The sequence below is a fragment of the Bos indicus genome, chromosome 10, assembly GCF_029378745.1.
Source record: "Bos indicus isolate NIAB-ARS_2022 breed Sahiwal x Tharparkar chromosome 10, NIAB-ARS_B.indTharparkar_mat_pri_1.0, whole genome shotgun sequence".
Classification (NCBI taxonomy): Eukaryota; Metazoa; Chordata; class Mammalia; order Artiodactyla; family Bovidae; genus Bos; species Bos indicus.
In genome coordinates, this window is record NC_091769.1 from 69,518,107 (window position 1) to 69,540,359 (window position 22,253).

General features: G+C 38.2%; 1 long non-coding RNA gene across 1 annotated transcript in view; it reads right to left on the reverse strand.

Moving 5' to 3' along the window:
• Nucleotides 1-5,875: 5,875 nt before the first annotated feature.
• LOC139185309 (uncharacterized) overlaps nucleotides 5,876-22,253 on the reverse strand; it is a 39,715-nt gene continuing 23,337 nt past the window's right edge. Inside the window, exons 3-4 of the long non-coding RNA XR_011568926.1 lie at nucleotides 12,405-12,520; nucleotides 5,876-8,175 (exon numbers count right to left, since the gene is read on the reverse strand). This is a non-coding gene — a long non-coding RNA (uncharacterized lncRNA). The remainder of the gene's footprint in view (nucleotides 8,176-12,404; nucleotides 12,521-22,253) is intronic.

The window sequence follows — 22,253 nt, forward strand, 5'->3', positions numbered from 1 at the left end:
GGAGATAGGCTGTATGAACTGTCCAGGAAAAAGAGTGACCTCTCTGAATAACAAGACTACATATATCTCATCTAATTCTGTTCATTAGTGAACTTCTGATTTTCTTTTGGGGAGTTGTTTGACTATAAAGGGGGAAGACACTGGTTGTACAGATGGAAATGCACCATATTCCTAGCAGTTATAGTTCTCATTGCCAATTAAAATTTTGGTGTTAATTTCACCATCTCTACTGTGAGTTTAGTTATGTGAGTTGGCATCTCCAAATCCTGCTTGCTTAGGCAATTGCAGGTTCTGCAAAATATCAGGTTTGGAAGCCTTAGAAAAGCTTGCATAAATGCCACTTTTTGGGACCCACTTGTAGAAGGCTTTTTAATCCCTCCAGCCATACTCTTGAACAGGATCCCCGCTACTACCTTCTATATTATTCAAAGGAACTCCAGTTGATAAGCCAAAAAATAATTATTGACCACACTAAACTTGTGTGGTTGTTAGTGAAAATTATAATTCTTATTTGTTGAATGTCCACAATATGTCACAAGTAGCTGAAGTTAACTTTTATATATCGATATGCTCAGTCATGTCCTACTCTTTGCGATCCCCTGGACTGTAGCCTGTCCAGCTCCTCTGTCCATGGGATTTTCTAGGCAAGAATACTGGAGTAGGTTGTCACTTCCTTCTCCAGGGTATCTTCCCAACCCAAGGACTGAACCTAGATCTCCTACTTTGGCAGGCAGATGCTTTACCACTGCACCACTTGGGAAGCCCGTAGGTAATTTATGGAGGTATACAAAAAAGGTAAAATTTCCCCTTGAAACCTTGTTTATAACAGTGTACTATGAACTGGATATTTGTATTCCTCAAAAATTCAAATGATGAAACCCTAATTCCCAACATTTGGAAGTGAGGCCTTTGGGAGGTGATTAGGTCGTGAGGATGGGGTCTCATGAATGGTATTAATGCCCTTATTAATGGTAGTGGGCAAGAGAGTTTGCCCACTCTTCCTATCCACTCTGTGCCATATGGGGATACAATCAGAAAGTGGTTGTCTGCAAACCAAGGAGACACTACCAACTCTCATCAGACACTGAATCTGCTAGCACTTTGATGTTGGACTTCCTAACCTCCAGAACTATGAGAAGTAGTAAATATTTGTTTTATAAACCACCCAGCCTACAGTAATTTGTTGTAGCAGCTAAGCTTCACCCAAGCTAAGATGGTGAAAAACTAGAATTAGCCCAAATATTCACCATACAATAATAAAGTACAATCCCATTTGGTAAAAACCCACAAATGAAAAGACTAAAGAACTACTCATGAAAACATGAACAGCCAGAATCAGGTGCTTTTTTTATTATTATTAATCTGATTTTTTTTCTTTTATTTATTTAAATTTTTTCCACAGCAAACATGTTTTATAATGGAGATGTTTTCATTCACTGCTAATTCACAAAAGGAAACTTTAATATTATTGTATAAGTCTTCAGAATGTTTTTAGATCTTGTTGTTTCAGAGGAATGTCAGATTTCTTATAAAGGTTATATTGAAATTATAGATGAAATACAGATAGACTGTCTTTTTGGTTTACTGAAGAGTTAATTTGTCATTTTCTTGCTCATAGTTGGTTCCTCATTCAAAACAAAACCATTAGAGCAGCATCCGCCTAATTTTGCTTCATTACCATAGCAACATAATAGTGAAAAAGCACACAGCTCCTTCCTTCCCTCTTACATATGTGCTCTGTTACTGTCGCTCTTCCACCTACTTTCATTCATCACCTTTTTCTTCCATGCAATTTTCTTCATCTTTTTTCATACATTGGCTTCCTTCCGCCCCACCAAATTTATATGTGGCAAAGAGTGTACGTGACTAACCAAAAGGCCCTAAATTCTAAATGCCAATTTGTTTGCTCTGGTTTCACTCTTCAGGAATCCTCCTGGACAACCATAAGTAAGGAATAGACAACCATAATAAGGAATAACTTTTCCCTGGGAAGTTTATCTGATTCAAACTCCTGAATGCAGATAATTTCAATATTCAGACTTAATTTAAATGAGCCCATAGGTAGAGGAGAGAAGACATATTGGCAGAGTTGCTAGTAGTAACTGGGTTTAATTGGACTTTGTTCCAACTCGTTTTCTCAATTCCTCCCACACAAATACAAAATAAATTCACTATTGATTCTGGCAGTTGAGAAGAGATGGGACTATGTAACAGGAGCCATCACAGACAATCATTTCAGTTGCATTTAAAATATAATCAAGGACATGGATACTGTTGTACTCTATGCACAGAGTATACAGGTGACCTGGCTACCAAGTTTACTCTGGGCACCCCTTTTCCCACACCCCTTCTTCCTTCCTGTGAGTTCTGACTTCTCTCAGGTATCTGCCCTCTTCCTGGAAGCCATGTCCTTCCAGAGGAGACAGCACCAGCTCCAAAGCCTAGATGGTGAGTCTTGATTGATATGAGTTAATTATGATGGCAGCACTCTTTTGTCAGGATTGGCCTATGCATGGGCAAGCAATGTTCTTTTGGCCAATAAGACTTAAGGGGAAGCCTGAGACTTCGCTGGTGGTCCAGTGGTTAAGACTCCATGCTTCCACTGCACAGCACAGGTTCAATCCTTGATCAGGGAACTAAGATCCTGAATGCTGCATGCTGTGACCAAAAAAATAAATAATAATAAAAAGACATAAGGGGAAGTTGCTGGTGGCTCTGAGAAAGGTTGCTGAGAGGTAGCAGAATGTGGCAATGAATTCTCACTTAGTCCGTAGGCAAAACGGGCATGCATAATAAAGCAATGCGTATGTAAATATCTGAACTATTTATAAACTTCAAACATAGTCAGCTGAAGATTATCAGAGTTTTAGAAAATTTATCTTTGGCCTGACACACTTTACAAGGCCAAGTAACAAAAAGCTAGCTTTTTGTCTAACGTAAATATAATGGGAAGACCAGAAAATATTCACAAATAAATAAAAAGTGAAAGAGAATTTCAGGCACAAATAAACAATGAAAAAGAATGGAACTGTTAAAAAACCTTTACCAACCTTTACCAATGCATTCATGCTGACAGCACCATCAGAAAGTGGCTGAAATGTTTGTTGTCATCAAGAAATTGTGAATCAATGAAAAGCCAAGCAGGCACATAGAAAGAGCTTCACTGCACTGCACTGAGAAGACAGCCTAGGGTCCTGTGGGGAGAAGTAGGGCCGAAGGGTAGGGAGTCCAGAGGAGCCTGCTCTCAGGAATGCAGAGTTGTCACCTAGAGAAACGGCATCTCCCTTATCACCCCACTGTGCTTTTCTGCCACATCAAACACCAGATGGACAAGCAACTGTCAGAAAACACTGTCTGCTTGCCTCCTAAACGAGAGGACAGTGTGTGGAAGGTACTGTTTTAGAACCTTGTACTTTCGTGTGAGAAGGGCTTGTAAGGCAGCAGGAGCTCAAGATAGGGGTTACGTGTTGCAAAAATGTCCAGAAACATCAAACGTTACTCTCTCTGCAGAAAGGTAGGCTCCAGCTTCAGTTGCTGATTCTTTGGTTCAAGCTGAGTCCAGCTGTACACAAAGAACAGACAAAATCCAGCAAAGGACTGGCAGTCACCATGGGGTACTACAAACCAGTGTGGCTAACTCTGGACACTGTTCCTTCTCTGTGGAAGAGAAGCACCTGAATTCAGCTTAAGCTTGGCCATGTCTCCTCCTCTGGACCTCTGGAAAAACTTTCCACTGCAAGAAGACGGGACTCTGGTCACAGAAGGTCCTTGTTTCTGTATATATTTGAATGCTTATTCATATGGAGATTTTATTCCTCAGGCTTCACTGATTTTAAGCTGAGCTTCTTTTTTTTAATGAACTATAAATGAGGCATGACACAACTGTTGAAAATAATTTCTTTTTCAATAGCTGAACACAAGTGCAGTCTCCTTTTTCTGGAGGCATATGGCATTAGCCATATCTAATATTAGCATGTATATCTCCCACATAACCCTTTGACAACCCAAACTAATTTCTCTTTCAATTATCCATTTACTGTTTACTATAATACTAATCATCACAGACCACTCTTTTGAGCGTCTTCTGCCAGTTGTCATGGTATATCAACTTTTAAAATATCGTTGTTTTCTTCAATAAGAGGTAAAAAGAAAAAGCATTTTCTTTCATCTAATATTATGGATGTCAAGCATAATAAGATATTTATGGATCTTAAGAACTGTCTGCCTATAGCATTCATTTCTCCAATGAACATTTCTTAAATGTGTATAAAACATCCTATTACATAAGGAAGAATTACCCATTATGCTTTCCATTTTGTAGAAAAGGAAATAAAAGCCAGTTGCGTGATTTCTGCATACCTTTACCATGCAGTGGGGAATAAGAAGGTCCAGGAACATCACCCATTAAATTATTTAATTGCTATTATATTGTCATTTATCAGTGTAGAAACAATATTGAGAAATGTGCACGTTTCAAACCTCTATAGAATGCAATTTTGGGGGGGAAAGACCCTTCTTTTACCACTTCTACTTTTGGATTTTCTCCTGTGTCAACTCTAAGCTAGGAGCACTGAACACTGTGTGATCCTGAGCATCTCTGAGACAGGTTCTCCCTGAGAAGGAGATGTCGAAGGGTGGGTGAAGCCCTCAGCACACTGAAAAAGCAGACACTAAGATAACTGGTCTGTTAAGTTAGGCTTTCTTTTCCTATTTGTAGTCATGTGGTTGGAAGATCTTCTTTCAGGTCAAGCATCTGCCCACTTCTACACAAGAACATGACTGCTTCTATGTTCACAAAACACTCTCTTCAAAAGTTGACCTTCAAATATCCTTGAAGGTAGAAAGACAAACAAACATGCTATTGTTCCCATAGATGACACGAGGCACCTCCCAATGTTTGGTCTAATCTGCTAATATCCTGCAGCAGGTGGAAACAGTCAACAGAATTCCCACAAGTGCCATTTTCTCATTTGAACAAAATGGAAATGTACTGGATTAAGTTTAAATATTATCCATGACTGTAACATATAGACAGTAAGGAAGTTTACAATACTGTGACGACTAGCCTTGCCAACAATTACTATCTTTTAAAATCTACCCTGTAGCCTACTCCCACAACTTGTTAAGACAGTGTGAATGGGCCAAAAACAGATACCTCATAGTAGATCCAATAATCCACATATATTTTAGCAAGTCATTCATAGCATCCAATTTAAAAAGATAAAACAGGTCAAAATGCCACTGTGATTGTTTTTTCATGATCAGTCACACAGTTCCTCAGTGTGAACTGTGACAGTCATCATGAGACATGCAAAAGGCATCAATGATAGTGGTGGAAGCAAAAGGTTTGGCAAGATACACGTCAACATTTGCCACAAATAATTTCCATGGAAATTCACAGTTGGATAATTCCTACACAAGGTGACATCAAGAATAAAGTAGTAAATAATCTGGTTTCTGAGTACAGCTAAACAATGAAACATATAGAGAATGCACAAATCTTAAACAAGTATTATAGTACTGAAGAGATTATAAGTTCCTCTAATTTATACAGTCATACCAGTCCATAGACTCAACACGGTTGTTCTAAGATTCTATAAAGCAATAATTTTGGAGAAGGAACTGATACAACTCTCCCAATGAAACATCACAAAAATAATTAAGGTATTAGTTTTGGAAGAGGAAAAGTTAAATGAAGACGCAAAAAATAAGACAAGTAGTCATCTTGGTAATTCTGGTTTCATGTAGACTGGTGACTCATTTTAATGACAACTCAGCAGGTAGTATCTTAAGGATATTTCTATGCTGACAACAGATACCTATTAAGTACATACTGTTACACATTTATAGCTGTTTCTATCAAAGGAATAGTTGAAATAAAAACATGAAAGTATAGAATATAGTATTTCTGTTGTCCTAAAAGAAATCAGAGCAAATAGATACAGCCTTTATCATATAGCAAAGACAACTGATTTTTAAAAGTATTTATTTATTTATTCAGCTGTATCAGGTCTTAGGTGTAGCACACGGGATCTTTGTTGCTGCACACGGGCTTCTCTCTAATCAGAGTCTGGGCTTAGTTGCCCCTTAGCGTGTGAGATCTTAATTCCCCAACTAGGGATCAAACCTGCATTGGAAGGTGAATTCTTAACCACTGGACCACCAAGGCAGTCCCAAACGCAATGATTTTAAACTTGATTCCTTACTGAATCTTTATTATCTCTGCTCCATGTTATGTTCTGAGTGAAAGGTACAAATTAGGGAAGTATAGAAAATAGCCTGAGTAGTACAATACATCTTGCAGCAGAACAATATGATCTGTGTTACAATACAAGGAAGAATATGCCATAGTTACCAAGGAAGACGCTAAGAGGTCCTTTTCAGTGGGAAAAGGAAAGAAAACATGAAAGAATTGTGATTATGAGGATAAAGATTTTCCTGAAGTAGCATTTTTCCAGAGGATAAACCAAGGGAAAGTAGAGGCAGAGAGACAGGAGTTAATCAAAGGAGCAACATCTGAAAAACAATGGTTAAAAAAAAAAACCTGTTAAAAGAGTTTGTGGATATTTGGTTGGCTTTTCTTCAGTGGAAAGAAAATTTTAATTATGTACATATGTATAAGGTATAAAAAAATCATTATTTAAAAATTGAGAGTAAAATATTTAATATAGTAAATGTGAAAGCACTTTGATAAATAAAAAGAACTGTAAAACTGCAAAGTGTTATTTTGCATTCTGTGATATTTTCCATGACATTTTGCATTCATCAAAATGCTTGTCTTGCTATTATTAATAATTGTCAACAACAATGTGATGCTGTAGGTTATTGACAATAATGTTTGAATGAAGGCTTGTCTTTGACGTTAAAGTCTATACATTTAGTTCTATTAGAATTTTTGAATAAGAAATTTTTTCTTTGTATATGCTTAATTACGTACTTATTTTCAGTTTTCCTTCAGAAGGAGTATTAATTTCATTTTGAAAAATTGCTTAAGGTTGCTCCATAAAATGAAACTTTATGACCATGATTTTTATAGTATTATAGGGATGTTATCTAATTAGCCTAATTTATTATATCCTTAGGAGAGTGAATATGGGGTAATTTTTCACTATTTATTTACCTAAAAATGATACTCCAGGTGAAGCAAAGGAACTAGTTGGTGGAGATGGTTATCTGGAAGTTCAGAATTTTAAACTTCAGCTAACCAATTAAAAAACCCCACTGCTTGGTTTACTTGATAAAGAGACAATATTGTTTTGCTTTCAAAGTCAGCCTCAACATCATAATATATCTTAGCTCTATGAGATTCTATGATTTCTTCACCTTGTCACTATATCAAGAAATTAAAAGTATAAGAAGGATATTATATATTAATATCTTTTCTCACTTTGACTCCCAGCTCAGCTCCTGTCTCATAATTTTTTTAATTTATGAAAAAGTAGAGACTTTAGTATACAATATTAACACAATTGCACATGCTTTTACTTCCAGGTGAGAAATAAGACAGTATTGCTGAGAAAATTATTAGACATTTGAACTATAGCTCAGTTGTGATCATCTTAAAATCAATATACTTCTATTTTTTAACAATTTTATTTATTTGTTTTCTTTTTGGCTGTGTTGGGTATTTGCTGTTGCTTGGGCTTTTGTCTAGTTGCAGAGAGTGGAAAGCTACTCTCTAGTTGCGGCACGCAGGCTCAGTAGTTGTGGCACACGTGCTTAGTTGCCCTGCAATATGAGGGCTCCTCCTGGATCAGGGATCAAACCCGTGTCTTGTGCATTGGCAGACAGAGTCTTTACCACTGAGCCACCAGAGAAGCCCTCGATATTCTTTTATTGGAACAAACAGAAGCAAAATTCACTTAGATAGTACCCTAGCAAATCAGGATACATTAGAACTCAACTGTGAATTTATTAGATCATTTGGACAAATTGTTTCAACAACTTTCACTTCTGCCTCTTGTAAGTATAAGAAGCATTATCATCTTTGCAGGATGATGTGACTTTGAAGAACTTGTTTTTAGAAAAACTTTCCAGATTCTCCCATTCAAGTCAGAATTTCCTAGACAAGAATACAGGAGTGGGTTGCCATTTCCTCTTCCGGGGGATCCTCCTGGCCCAGGAATTGAACCTGCATCTTCTGCATTGTAAGCAGATTCTTTACCACTGAGCCATCTAGAAAACCATAATAAAAGAGGAAAACTGTTATTTACAAAAGTAGTATCTGTCAAGAGGTAAGTTTTCATCTTAAATATTTGAAAACATGCCCGTATTCCTATATGGGTAGCCTTTACATACAACTTCAGAGGAACACAATACTTCATGAAATAAAATCCAGAATAGGCTTTTAAAAATAATAAAAACTTGAGAAATAAAGCAGATGAATCAATTTAACTGCCTGAATCCTGAGGACTCTTTTATTCATTCCACATAGTGTCTAAAACATGCCAATGCCATAGATCCCTTTGTTGATCTTGTTTTGAATTTCCCAAGTGAAAAACACACTCAAGAAGCAAAATTGAATTTAGAACTAGCTACCGTGAGAGCCGAGGACATGACTGGTCATATTAAAACAGCTGCCTGCTTCCACGATGCGCGCAGGCCACCCTGCCACCCCTCACAGCACCCAGTTGTCCAGGGACAATGTTTCCACAGCTATCAACTACTACACCTCTGCATGCAGGTCTATTAGACAAAAACCCTCTGCTGTTTCTGAATAAGAGTGCTTGCAAAGCCACATAATTATCTTCTGTGACTTCAATCTCTGAGCACTTGATCACTAGGTAAAACAGCCATTTAGCTGTTTTCATAAATCTTTTTTTCAATTTTATTTCTAATGATTTTTCATATTATTGGATATGCTCTCCTTCTACAAAGTACATCCTATTTCCAATAGCTTTTGTCTAATTCTGCCTTAAACCTCTGCTAACACAATCACCTGTTTGTAACTAGCCATTCCTTTTTTCTTTTTTAAGACAGATGAACCACCATGAAGATACGCAGCTGGCTAAAAGTACACCATCAGGTGATCATACCACAGGCAGAAACTGCTAAGAAATACCAGAGGTTAAAAGGAAATTCTGCCTTTCAGACCTAGTAACGTAAGAACTGTCTTAGAATAGCACAGACTTAGCAGATATTAAGCCTCAGGAAGATGTATTCCAAATCACTGACCTTGGGGAGCTTATGAAATTTACCACAATAACTTGGTCTTTCAGTTCTGCCTGGTGTGTCCCTAAGAAAGGAAATTAGCTATAGTTTAGGTTTGGGACTAAAAGAGATTTGTAGATTTACAATGCTTTCCTTGTGTCTAGTAGCTTTAAAAGGTAAGTTTCCTTTTGTTTCAAAGATTATTATTATGAGTATTCAGCAATATAATTTATTATAAAAATCAGATCTTTTTAAAAGTCCAACATGCAGTTTGTTGATAAAGTACTTTTATAAAATTAAAATATTTATTTTTTATACTTTGAGTGGAAAAACTAATGATTTTTAATTTTTACTTTCAACTATTCATGTTGTGTTAATTTAAACTGTGTCATTTTAAACTGTATAATTGCCATGCTCCTAACAGGCAATTTTATATTACAGAGAATGACATTTCCAATTTGCAATAAGTAGAATCCTTTCTTAGGTCCAGAGTCACATACCATTTATAAAAATGTGTAAAATAGATTTTTTTTTACGTTGTGTTGAACTATGTGCATTGACATTAATAGTATTAGAAGGCAAGTAATAAATTTTCCTCACTTATGCACTGTTCTCTTAATATTTCTGGAGAACAAAACTAGTTATATGGGGACGGGGGATAGTAAGACACGTTCCTGAAATTTCAATTATCAAATATGAATTATGACAGTAACCCTGCAGCCAGTTCCAGAAAACAAACAACACCCCTGTCTTCAAGCCACCTCACTGTCTTGAGTTGCCTGGCATGCTAGTTTTCTTACTGTCTATTTAAGGTGCTGTAAGGAAGGGTATAAGGGAATCCCTGGGGCTCAGCGGTAAAGGACCACCTGCGGTGCAGGAGACGCAGGTTCAATCCCTGGGCCAGGAAGATCCCCAGGAGAAAGAAATGGCTACCCATTCCAGTATTCATGCCTGGGAAATGCCATGGACAGAGGAGCCTGGCGGGCTACAGTTTATGAGGTGGCAAGAGTTGGACATGACTTAGCGATTAAACCACCATCACTAAAACCCTGTACAAGCCTCTTTGTCCTTCCTTATCTTCCCTTTTTTTTTTTTTTTTTGAGAGTTAAGTTTATTTGGGGCAAAATGAGGACTGCAGCCTGAGAGGCAGCATCTCAGATAGCTCTGAGAGACTGCTCCAAAGCAGCAGTGGGGGAAAGTCAATACATTAGGTTTTGGTGAAGGGGGAGTTCGATGCCATGAAGCACTCATTTTGCAAAAGGTTTTTGTTAGTCATGAGGAGCTGATGTCACCATGAAGAGATTTAGTGCTCCTCTAGATATGAGGAGATGCAAGGATAGGGATCATAAAATCTATTCCTAAAAACATCCGACTATCTAAAGACCTGTCCGGCAGATTCCCTGGAGCACAGAGTGCCTCACTCCACCCTGAACTTCCTCAGGGGTTGTTGAAGGTCAACAGCTGGAGCAGCATGAGCTTCAATCTCCATAGAGGCAGATGGCAAATGCTTTTGTTGTTCAGTCATTGGCAATACTCTTGGTAAGTGCCAATTTGTAGTTGACACGGCCCCCGTGTGGTCATAAATCCGACCATACTTTGGGGGGCATTTCATGACCATTTTGTCCCGGGTTGCTGGGAAGGCTCATTCCCAGTTTTGTTTTGTTTTTTTTTAATGTATTTATTTATTTTAATTGGAGGCTAATTACTTTACAATATTGTAGTGGTTTTTGCCATACATTGACATGAATCAGCCATGGGTGTACATGTGTTCCCCCATCCTGAACCCCCCTCCCACCTCCCTCCCCATCCATCCCTCAGGGTCGTCCCAGTGTGACGGCCCTGAGCGCTCTGTCTCATGCATCAACCTTGACTGGCGATCTATTTCACATATGGTAATATACATGTTTCAGTGTTATTCTCTCAAATCATCCCACCCTCGCCTTCTCTCACAGAGTCCAAAGTCTGTTCTTTACATCTGTGTCTTTTTTGCTGTCTCGCATATAGGGTCATTGTTACCATCTTTCTAAATTGCATATATATGCGTTAATATACTGTATTGGTGTTTTTCTTTCTGACTTACTTCACTCTGTATAATAAGCTCCAGTTTCATCCACCTCATTAGAACAGATTCAAATGCATTCTTTTTAATAGCTGAGTAATATTCCATTGTGTATGCATATCACAGCTTTCTTATCCATTCATCTGCCGGTGGACATCTAGGTTGCTCTCAGCAATCCCACTGCTGGGCATACACACTGAGAAAACCAGAATTGAAGAGACACATGTACCCCAGTGATCATCATTGCAGCAGTGTTACAATAGCTAGGACATGGAGGCAACCTAGATGTCTTTATCTTTTGAAGTAAAATGCTGACTCTAGAGTTAATGATTGGGAAATGTGAAGATGTAGAAACAAAGACTAGCTGTTGGGCTGAGGAACTGGTAACAATTTAGACTCTAATTCTGCCACATAACAGAATCATCAAACTCCCAGTGTTGAAAGATACAGATAAGGCCTGACACACATTCCTAAGTTGTTTTTACAGGAAGCAGAGCATGTCTGGAGGAAAACTGCAGACCACAAACACGTAGACCCTAAACTGGTTGCAACCCGAAGATTGATGATGCTTGAAACTTCACCTTGATGCCAACCAATCCAAGAACTGTCCACGAGCTGATCACACCCTGCTCCTTGAATACTATAAAACTCATGACCCCCACTAGGGAGGGTCACATGGTTTTCAGGGCATTTATCCACTGTGACCCCCTTTTCCTGGCAAAGCAATAAAAGTTACTCTTCTCTACTTCACCCAAAACTCTGTCTCTGTGTTTCTATTTGGCACCAGAGAACAGAGGCCAGGATTTTGGCAACACCACCACCAATGATGAGTACCTCCTCACTGGGGGTCTAATTCATCGACACTCAGAACTTCAAGTCAGAAAATTAGTTGATAAGTGACTCACTGTCACTTTCCAAACTCAAACATTCTCCAGCACATTAATTTTTCTTTGAAGAAAGGTGGAGTTCTAGCATTCATATCCTTTAAAACACTCCATAAATCTCAGAGTATTTAGGTGACAAGTGACTCAACTCAAAGTGTACCACAATGTTGCTAGTTCAAGAGGGACTGCTGGTGTAGTTATTGTTTCTTCCTTCAAGTTTCCTGAAGGGGAGAAACGTATTTACTGATGTGCTTGTGGGACTCTATAAGATACTCTCAAATTCACTCTGTTATTGAGTGCTTATTACATACCATACAGTATATGAAGCTCTAGGATATATCGTGATGAAGTAAATACACGAAGCCAGACACCAAAAGCCACACAGTGTATGATTTCCTTTACATTTCATTTAGTTCTTGCAATAACCCTGTAAGAGAGATATTGTTAATTCACATATTACAAGTAAAATTGCACTATCTAAATATTTTCACTGACAAAAATATTAAAAATTGAGTCATTTTACTGTGTATTTAAAAAGGAAATCTAATAAGTATATCTTTTTCTATGATGAAAGAAAATTTGGATTTTTTTCCCCCTATTGAAATCTGATTTAGGTCATACCTGAATGATCTAGTGATTTTCCCTACTTTCTTCAATTTCAGTCTGAATTTGGCAATAAGGAGTTCATAATCTGAGCCACAGTCAGCTCCTGGTCTTGTTTTTGCTGACTGTATAGAGCTTCTCCATCTTTGGCTGCAAAGAATATAATCAGTCTGATTTCACTGTTGACCATGTGGTGATGTCCATGTATAGAGTCTTCTCTTGTGTTGTTGGAAGAGGGTGTTTGTTATGACCAGTGCATTTTCTTGGCAAAACTCTATCAGTCTTTGCCCAACTTCATTCCGTATTCCAAGGCCAAATTTGCCTGTTACTCCAGGTGTTTCTTGACTTCCTACTTTTGCATTCCAGTCCCCTATAATGAAAAGGACATCCTTTTTGGGTGTTAGTTCTAAAAGGTCTTGTAGGTCTTCATAGAACCGTTCAACTTCAGCTTCTTCAGTGTCACTGGTTGGGGCATAGACTTGGATTACTGTGATATTGAATGGTTTGCCTTGGAAACGAACAGAGATCATTCTGTCGTTTTTGAGATTGCATCCAAGTACTGCATTTTGGACTCTTTTGTTGACCATGATGGCCACTCCATTTTTTCTGAGGGATTCCTGCCCACAGTAGATATAATGGTCATCTGAGTTAAATTCACCCATTCCAGTCCATTTCAGTTCGCTGATTCCTAGAATGTCGACTTTCACTCTTGCCATCTCCTGTTTGACCACTTCCAATTTGCCTTGATTCATGGACCTGACATTCCAGGTTCCTACGCAATATTGCTCTTTACAGCATCGGACCTTGCTTCTATCACCAGTCACATCCACGGGTGGGTATTGTTTTTGCTTTGGCTCCATCCCTTTATTCTGTCTGGAGTTATTTCTCCACTGATCTCCAGTAGCATATTGGGCACCTACTGTCCTGGGGAGTTTCTCTTTCAGTATCCTATCATTTTGCCTTTTCATACTGTTCATGGGGTTCTCAAGGCAAGAATACTGAAGTGGTTTGCCATTCCCTTCTCCAGTGGACCACATTCTGTCAAATCTCTCCACCATGACCCGCCCGTCTTCGGTTGCCCCACGGGCATGGCTTAGTTTCATTGAGTTAGACAAGGCTGTGGTCCTAGTGTGATTGGATTGACTAGTTTTCTGTGAGTATGGTTTCAGTGTGTTTGTCCTCTGATGCCCTCTTGCAACACCTACCATCTTACTTGGGTTTCTCTCACCTCGGGTGTGGAGTATCTCTTCACGAGGTCGCAAAGAGTCGGACACGACTCAGCGACTGATCTGATCTGATCTGATCTGATTGAAATCTGATAATAGTTTCCTTTATTCTATTTTCTTTTTCCTTTGGTTGGTTTTGGCTGCACGAGTTTTCTTTACTGGGCTGGAGCAATCTCTAGTTGTGGTGCAGGGAGGGAGGAGGGGGGATGGTGGCTTCTCTTGTTGCAGCACGCAGGCTCAGTAGTTGTGGAGCATGGGCTTAGTTGCCCCCAGGCATGTGGAATCTTCCAGGAACAGGGATCAAACCCATGTCCCCTGTACTGGCAGGCAGATTCTTAACCACTGGATGACCTGGGAGTCAGTTCAGTTCAGTCACTCAGTCATGTCCAACCGTCCAACTCTTTGCCACCCCATGAATTGCAGCACGCCAAGCCTCCCTGTCCATCACCAACTCCCAGAGTTTACCCAAACTCATGTCCATCAAGTCAGTGATTCCATCCAGTCATCTCGTCCTCTGTTGTCCCCTTCTCTTTCTGCCCCCAATCCCTCCCAGCATCAGGGTCTTTCCCAATGAGTCAACTCTTCGCATGAGGTGGCCAAAGTACTGGAGTTTCAGCTTCAGCATCAGTCCTTCCAATGAACACCCAGGACTAATCTCCTTTAGGATGGACTGGTGGGATCTCCTTGCAGTCCAAGGAACCCTCAAGAGTCTTCTCCAACACCACAGTTCAGAAGCATCAATTCTTCAGTGCTCAGCTTTCTTTATAGTTCAACTCTCACATCCATACATGACTACTGGAAACACCATAGCCTTGACTAGACGGACCTTTGTTGGCAAAGTAATGTCTCTGCTTTTGAATATGCTATCTAGGTTGGCCATAACTTTCCTTCCAAGAAGTAAGCGTCTTTTAATTCCATGGCTGTAATCACCATCTGCAGTGATTTTGGAGCCCCCAAAAATAAAGTCTGCCACTGTTTCCACTGTTTCCCCATCTATTTCCCATGAAGTGATGGGACCAGATGCCACGATCTTAGTTTTCTGAATGTTGAGCTTTAAGCCAACTTTTTCATTCTCCTCTTTCACTTTCATCAAGAGGCTTTATAGTTCTTCTTCACTTTCTGCCATAAGGGTAGTGTCATCTGCATATCTGAGGTTATTGATATATCTCCTGGCAATCTTGATTCCAGCTCGTGCTTCTTTTAGCCCAGTGTTTCTCATGATGTACTCTGCATAGAACTTAAATAAGCAGGGTGACAATATGCAGCCTTGACATACTCCTTTTCCTATTTGGAACCAGTCTGTTGTTCCATGTCCAGTTCTAACTGTTGCTTCCTGACCTGCATACATGTTTCTCAAGAGGCAGGTCAGGTCATCTGGTATTCCCATCTCTTTCAGAATTTTCCACAGTTTATTGTGATCCACACAGTCAAAGGCTTTGGCATAGTCAATAAAGCAGATTTTTTTTGGAACTCTCTTGCTTTTTCCATGATCCAGTGGATGTTGGCAATTTGATCTCTGGTTCCTCTGCCTTTTCTAAAACCAGCTTGAACATCAAGAAGTTCATAGTTCATGTATTGCTGAAGCCTGGCTTAGAGAATTTTGAGCATTACTTTACTAGTGCGTGAGATAAGTGCAATTGTGCTGTAGTTTGAGCATTCTTTGGCATTGCTTTTCTTTGGGATTGGAATGAAAATCGACCTTTTCCAGTCCTGTGACCACCTGGGAAGTCCTCCTTTATTCTTAAATAATGATGATGTGTGGGTCTGGCTTTTGACAAACTCACAAAATGAAATCATAACAATAAAAAAGCAAGTTACACAAGTACAAAGTGGGCAAAGGATTTAGATAGACATCTCTCCAAAGAAGATATACAAAGGGCCAATAAACACATGAAAAGATGCTCATTATCATTAGTCATCAGGGATATGAAAGTCAAAACTACAGAGATATTACTTTCTACCCAGTAGGAGAGCTTTAATCAAAAAAGACAATCAACAATTGTTGACAAGAATGTGGAGAACTTGGAAACCCCATACATTGGTAATATAAATGTGATATATATTATATAATATATTATATTATATTAAATATACAAAGTGATCCAGGTGCTGCGGAAAACAGTTTAGCAGTTCCTCAAAAAGTTAAACAAAAAATTGCCATACTACTTCTGGGTTTATTTCCAAAAGAACTAAAAACAGATACTCAGATAAGTGCTTGTACTTGAATATTCATAGCAGCACTTTCCACATAGCCAAGAGGCAGAAACTATCCAACTGTCCATCAGTTGATGAGCGGATAAACAAATATGGTATATTCATCCATGCAAAGAAATTTAGCTATAAAAAGCAATGCAGTGTTGATACTCCTACAACATGGATAAACCTTGAAAACATTATGCTAAGTAAAATCCAACCAGTCCATTCTAAAGGAGATCAGTCCTGGGTGTTCTTTGGAAGGAATGATGCTAAAGCTGAAACTCCAATACTTTGGCCACCTCAAGCGAAGAGTTGACTCATTGGAAAAGACCCTGATGCTGGGAGGGATTAGGGGCAGGAGGAGAAGGGGACGACAGAGGATGAGATGGCTGGATGGCATCACCGACTCGATGGACATGGGTTTGGGTGGATTCGGGGAGTTGGTGGTGGACACGGACGCCTGTCGTGCTGCAATTCATGGGGTCACGAAGAGTCGGACATGACTGAGCGACTGAAATGAACTGTAGTAAAATAAGCCAGATACCAAAGGCCACATATTATATGATTCCATTTGTGTGAAATGTCCAAAATAGGCAAATCTGTAGAGACAGAAAGCAGATTATTGGTTGCCAGCAGCTGAGGGAGAGTGGGCATGGGATTTCTTTTGAGGGGGATGAAAATGTATTAGAATTAGATCGTGGTAATAGTGCACAACTTTAAATATTTAAAAAGCTACTAAACTGTATGTATTAAAAGGGGCGACTTTATGGTATATGAATTTTATGTTAATTTTTTAAAAATAAATTTAAAGTGAGCCGGATTATTGTCTATTATAAAAAATCATAAGAATGCAGTTCTTGCTCCTCTTTACCCTAGAACATATCTAACACATGTGTCTGTCCTCAGTGTAATAAGTGTGACAGGACACGTAGCTTCACACTTCCTCAGTTTGTTTTAGAAATTATTTCACAGTGAAGTTTGAAGTTTTGAAGAAAGGCAGCAAAATGCAGGGATTTGACTGTGCATCAGCCTTATGGTTTGAGCTTTAGATTACTTGGAAAAAGCAACTCCTAATACACAACATCTCTATGTACTTTATATTTTGTACTCCAGTTCTTACAGACATAAACTGGGTTAGCTTTTTGAAAAAGAATTTCCTTTGGAGATGTGTAAAAATATTAAGAATAATTTTACCCAAGTCAGATGATAAATGCCTTACAATTTCAGTCCTAGTAAAAAAAAAAGATGCGTGTATGTATTTGTGTGTGTATGTATGTGCACAATAGAGAGAATTCAAATATCTTCTTGTTCTATATGATTTTGACTTAAGCAAAATATTAGATCAGTGTCCCAATTCTTAATATATTTTGCAGAATCTAGTCCTATGTGAAAAGAATTTTAAAGGGGATGATATTTTCGTATTTCTTTATTAGTAGATAACAAGTTATCTTTGACTCATAAAACTTTTTCTGGTCCACAGAAAGTGAGGAATGAGTTAATTAATTGGAAATTAAATAGGAGAGGAATTAATTGGTTGGGATCTGATAAATTTACTGGCTTTTTAACTAGCATCACTTTGTACCAAAAATATCCTTGTCTTTATGCTCTAGAATCCTCAGAATCATTTCCAGCTTTCTCCTCTGACTCAGATCAGTTAAAGTGAAGTTCAGAAATTTTATTGGCAACTTTTGTCTTTTACTGACCCATGGACCTAAAACAGTCCATGTAGGAATCCGGAGTCAGAATTGTAAGAAGAGACTTGTAAGAATATTCTGTTAAGAAATTTAAAGCCAAGTATAGCTCTCCCAGGAAATATGTGTGCTTTGGGAAATAAGCTATTGAAATAACGATTTTTCATTCTGAACTCAAAGTGAGATGCTTCATTCTTACCTTTCCATACAAAAACTAAGCAGGAATGTTCGAATTGTAATTATATTCTCTTCTTTGCAAACTTGTGGTTCTCTTGAAACTCAATGGCTATATACTAAGAAAAATGTTCAATACAAAAATAACCCAGACTCAGCAGTTAGTGTATAATCCCTGGTCCCTTTCCTCCTATACTTAAAAAAATTCTTTTAGTGCATCTATTCATGATTTTCAAAGACATTTCCATTGGCTATGAACTTGGGCAAATAAGATTCACACTTTCAGGAATCATTAAAAGGACAATATTTATCATTAGCAAGGTTCAATGCAACATTGACTGCTAAAACATTTTTGAATATTTATTCAACTGATAAGATAAAATATACAAACTTTCTAATTTGAATAGTGTAACTTTAATAGGAATGCATGATAGACTTTAAAATAAGGTAATACTGAATAACTTAGTAGATCTACATATGACAGAAGAAAGTTTAGAAAGCTAGGATGAATTTTAAAGGTATAGAACCTCCTGGAGATTAAAGAGTAAGATTGGGGCTGGTTTGAGTATAGTTATGCTCGATAGCAAAAGAATGAAACAGATCTATTATTCTATTACTCCAAGACATTGTGATAATACAGAAAATAGAATTATACAAGTTCTTAATACTCAAGGAAAAACAAACCTGTCCAAGGGATAGGACAATTTGGGGCAACTGATAATCCTCCTATACTTTTCAAAGCCACTAGAGTGACTAAATACAATAGTGATGCAAATAACTACTCTGAACACAAAAGCGTAATGAGTTAGGGGTTTGCTCTTTGTTTTGTCAGGTTTCAAACTTATTAAGGTCCTGAGTCCTAAACCCTGAGGAAAAGGTGAGAATGTCCTGGTAGCTCTGGGGATGATACTCATCATAATACTTATGCTGAGTTAACAAATGCAAGACACATGAGTGGGAACGCCCTCCCTTGTGACCCACATCTCTACCTGATCATGACCCTACATCTCAGATTTGTCCACAGAACCCTTTTCAACAAACAGTACTATGATAATTCTCCTACATATGAACAAGTTCCTTTCCAAGAGTGTGTTCCATAAATCGTTTGTTCACAAGTCCAACAAAGTTAGCCTAGGTAACCAACTAACACAATTGGCTATATAGTACTGTACTGTAATAGTTTATAATACTTTTCGCACAAATAATACATAAACAGTAAACACAAAAATAAAGAAAATATTTTTAATCTTACAGTATAGTACCTCGAAAAGAACAGTAGTACAGTACAACAACTGGTAAACAGGAGAGATCATTGAGTGAACAGGCAAGAAGAGTTACTGACTGGAGGAAGGAAAGGAAGTGGGAGATGGTAGAGCTGAAGGATAATCAGCAACAGAAAACAATGGGTGAGATGTAATTCACTCACGCCTAACATTGATGGAATACGTTTGCATCTCTGAAACTATGCAACTTAAAGGTTCATATGTAGAGGACTTACTGTGTAGACAACAACTAATTTTCAGCTGGACCGGCTTCGAGAGAACAAGCTCATTCACCATGGTTGTCGAGGGTGCCCAATGAGGGGTGGGGGTGGCGATTCGTTAAGAAAGGAGACAGCGGGGGCAAAAGAAGGGGAAGTCCTAGAGTGCTAAAGAATGCCACATTGCATAAGAACAAAGAGTTTATCAAATCTAATTGTTCTCTTTCATAGATAGACACACTGATGCCATTATATGGCTTCTGCAGGTGGCACTATGGTAAAGAATCTGCCTGCCAATACAAGAGATCCAAGAAACTCAGGTTTAACCCCGGGGTTGGGAAGATGCCCTGCAGGGGGAAATGGCAACCCACTCCAGTATTCTTGCCTGGGAAATCCCATGGAGAGAGGAGCCTGGCAGGCTACAGTCCATGGGGTTGCAAAGAGTCAGACACAACTAGCATGCACACACACGTAGCTTCTGCAAAACTATAAGTGATCTTTTTTTTAAAAAAGCACACTGGACTTGAAATGAGGAGAGGGGATGATATTTCTGCTTTATCTCAACTAACCACTCTGGTTTGCCTGCCATATTCCTTTGAGTTTTTTATATGTGTTCATTATATACTTAAATTTGTATATATTCCTGATAACAAAATCAATATATTCTTGTTTTGAAAATTCCACTGTTAGTAAAATATATAAAGAAGAAAATAAGTAAAGAACCTCCATAAGACCTCTACTAGGGAGACAACCACTCTTAGTGATTTTGCATCCACTCCTCCATAGTCTTAGTGCATATTTAGGTTTATCTTTTTAACAGCTATATAGTAGTCTATGTCTGAATGCATCACATTGTATTTAATCAGCCCCCTTACTGATGGTCTTGGAGTTGGGGACGGTGTTATTTCATTGTAAACAATGCTTAGTGAACATCCTAGTACATGTGTTTCTGTGTACTTATGCAAAAATTTCTGTAAGGGAAACCCCTAGAGGTAAAATTGCAAGAACAGAGAGTATAAACATTTAAAATTTTAATAAAAAGTGCTAAATTGACCTTCAAATATGTTGTATCAATTTTTACTCTATCAGTGTGTTAGACTGCCTGTTTCTCACTTGTTTTTAAAGGAACACAAAAATGATGAGAGGAAATTATTTAAAATTAGATTCATTTGGTCTTAAATTATAGTACTTATAGAAAACAAACAACAAACACAAGTCCAAAGAAAATAGTATCAGAGTTGCCAGTTGTCAGGGTAAGTAGATATCATAAATGTGGCTTGTTGGACATTTAATTGATTTTTAAGACTTCTCACCATTATCAGAATGGAAAAAATAGGACAGTACTTATCTGACTTCACATTAAAGAAGTGAGATAACAGGAAAAAGTGAGAATTTCTTATTATTAGTGCTTTTTTTTGGTTCATCTTCAGTTCCAATATTTTGTCTCAAAGTATGAGGGCACAGTACTGAGAATAATTTAACATAAATTAGGTTCCTAAAAGTGATAACCTATTTTCTTCATGGAATTCCATGTTTGAAAAAACCCCAAATTAATTTGGGTGGAAAAAAATACATGCTTTTTAAAAATCACTTCTTATTTAGTTTAAACACTTACAGCATTGCCTACCTTTACGTGATACTTGTATTGCTTAATACAAAAGGAACTGTAAAGAAGTATAGCTTAATAGACATCACGCTTATTACTAGCAATGACCAGTAACTACTAGCATCCCTGAGTACTAACTCAGGCACCGTGTTAAGTGCTTTACATGAATTATCTCATTTAATCCTTATTATAACCCTATGAGGTAAGTATGATTATCATCCCCCAGATCCAATCCACAAATCTTTTCCCCTGATAAAACACTTGAAGCATAGTCACAAATACAGATGCTTTAGATAGTCATTTGTAATGTTGAAAAGCACCCTAAATCTCAACTTCCTCCCATGGCTCACATCTCTGAAAGGGGATACTAATTGATTATACCTTTGCTTTTCCTACCTTGGGTATTGTGAGGATTAAACATTAACACAAAAATAGGTCATGTAATCTGTTCTGGATTTACTTGACGATGAAAGGGACTCAGAATTTTAAACATGCCAATGGATCATCTCAGCTGGAGTGAGCTTGGAGTGGAGTTGGAACCTTGTCGGGAGCGTGGCCCTGATTCTCTTCTTTAATGCCCAGGTGGGTATAACATGGCTGTGCTCTTCTAAAGTTTTCTCTGCACAGAGAAGGTCTCAACAAGCAACAGGGATAGATTCTTGGTGCTCATGGATAAGCCATGAGGACAATTCACCTCACTGATGAATTTCTGTTGGACACTTGGTTGCATTATGAGAGCAAAAGAGGAGAAAGCCCCAAAGTATAGTAAAACCCAAACTACATTTGAAGGGAAAGGGATCTATAGAGAAAAAGAAGCTTGCAAATCTTAGTAGGTACATGCTGGGCAGAGCATGGGCAAAAACTTCTGAGATTTGTAGAAGAAAAAATGGCATTACTGAGACAAAGCAAAAGAAGAGAGAAATTGACTGAATGTTCAAAGGGGAATTAACATTCATTCCACTTCAGTCCAAAAGTATATCATGTTTGTACTGAAATATTAATTCTGAACAATACTTCATCTGTACCCTAGTCTGTAACAAAGGTGGTGTCCCTCGGGCATTTTGAAGTAGTCTCAGAAAATGAGCAGTTGGAGGGAAGATGATAATGAAGCAGCCTTGATGTCATTTGATCAAAAGTAATGAAAGAAATGGAGAGATGGTGAGTTGCCTGTGTAACAAATCCTA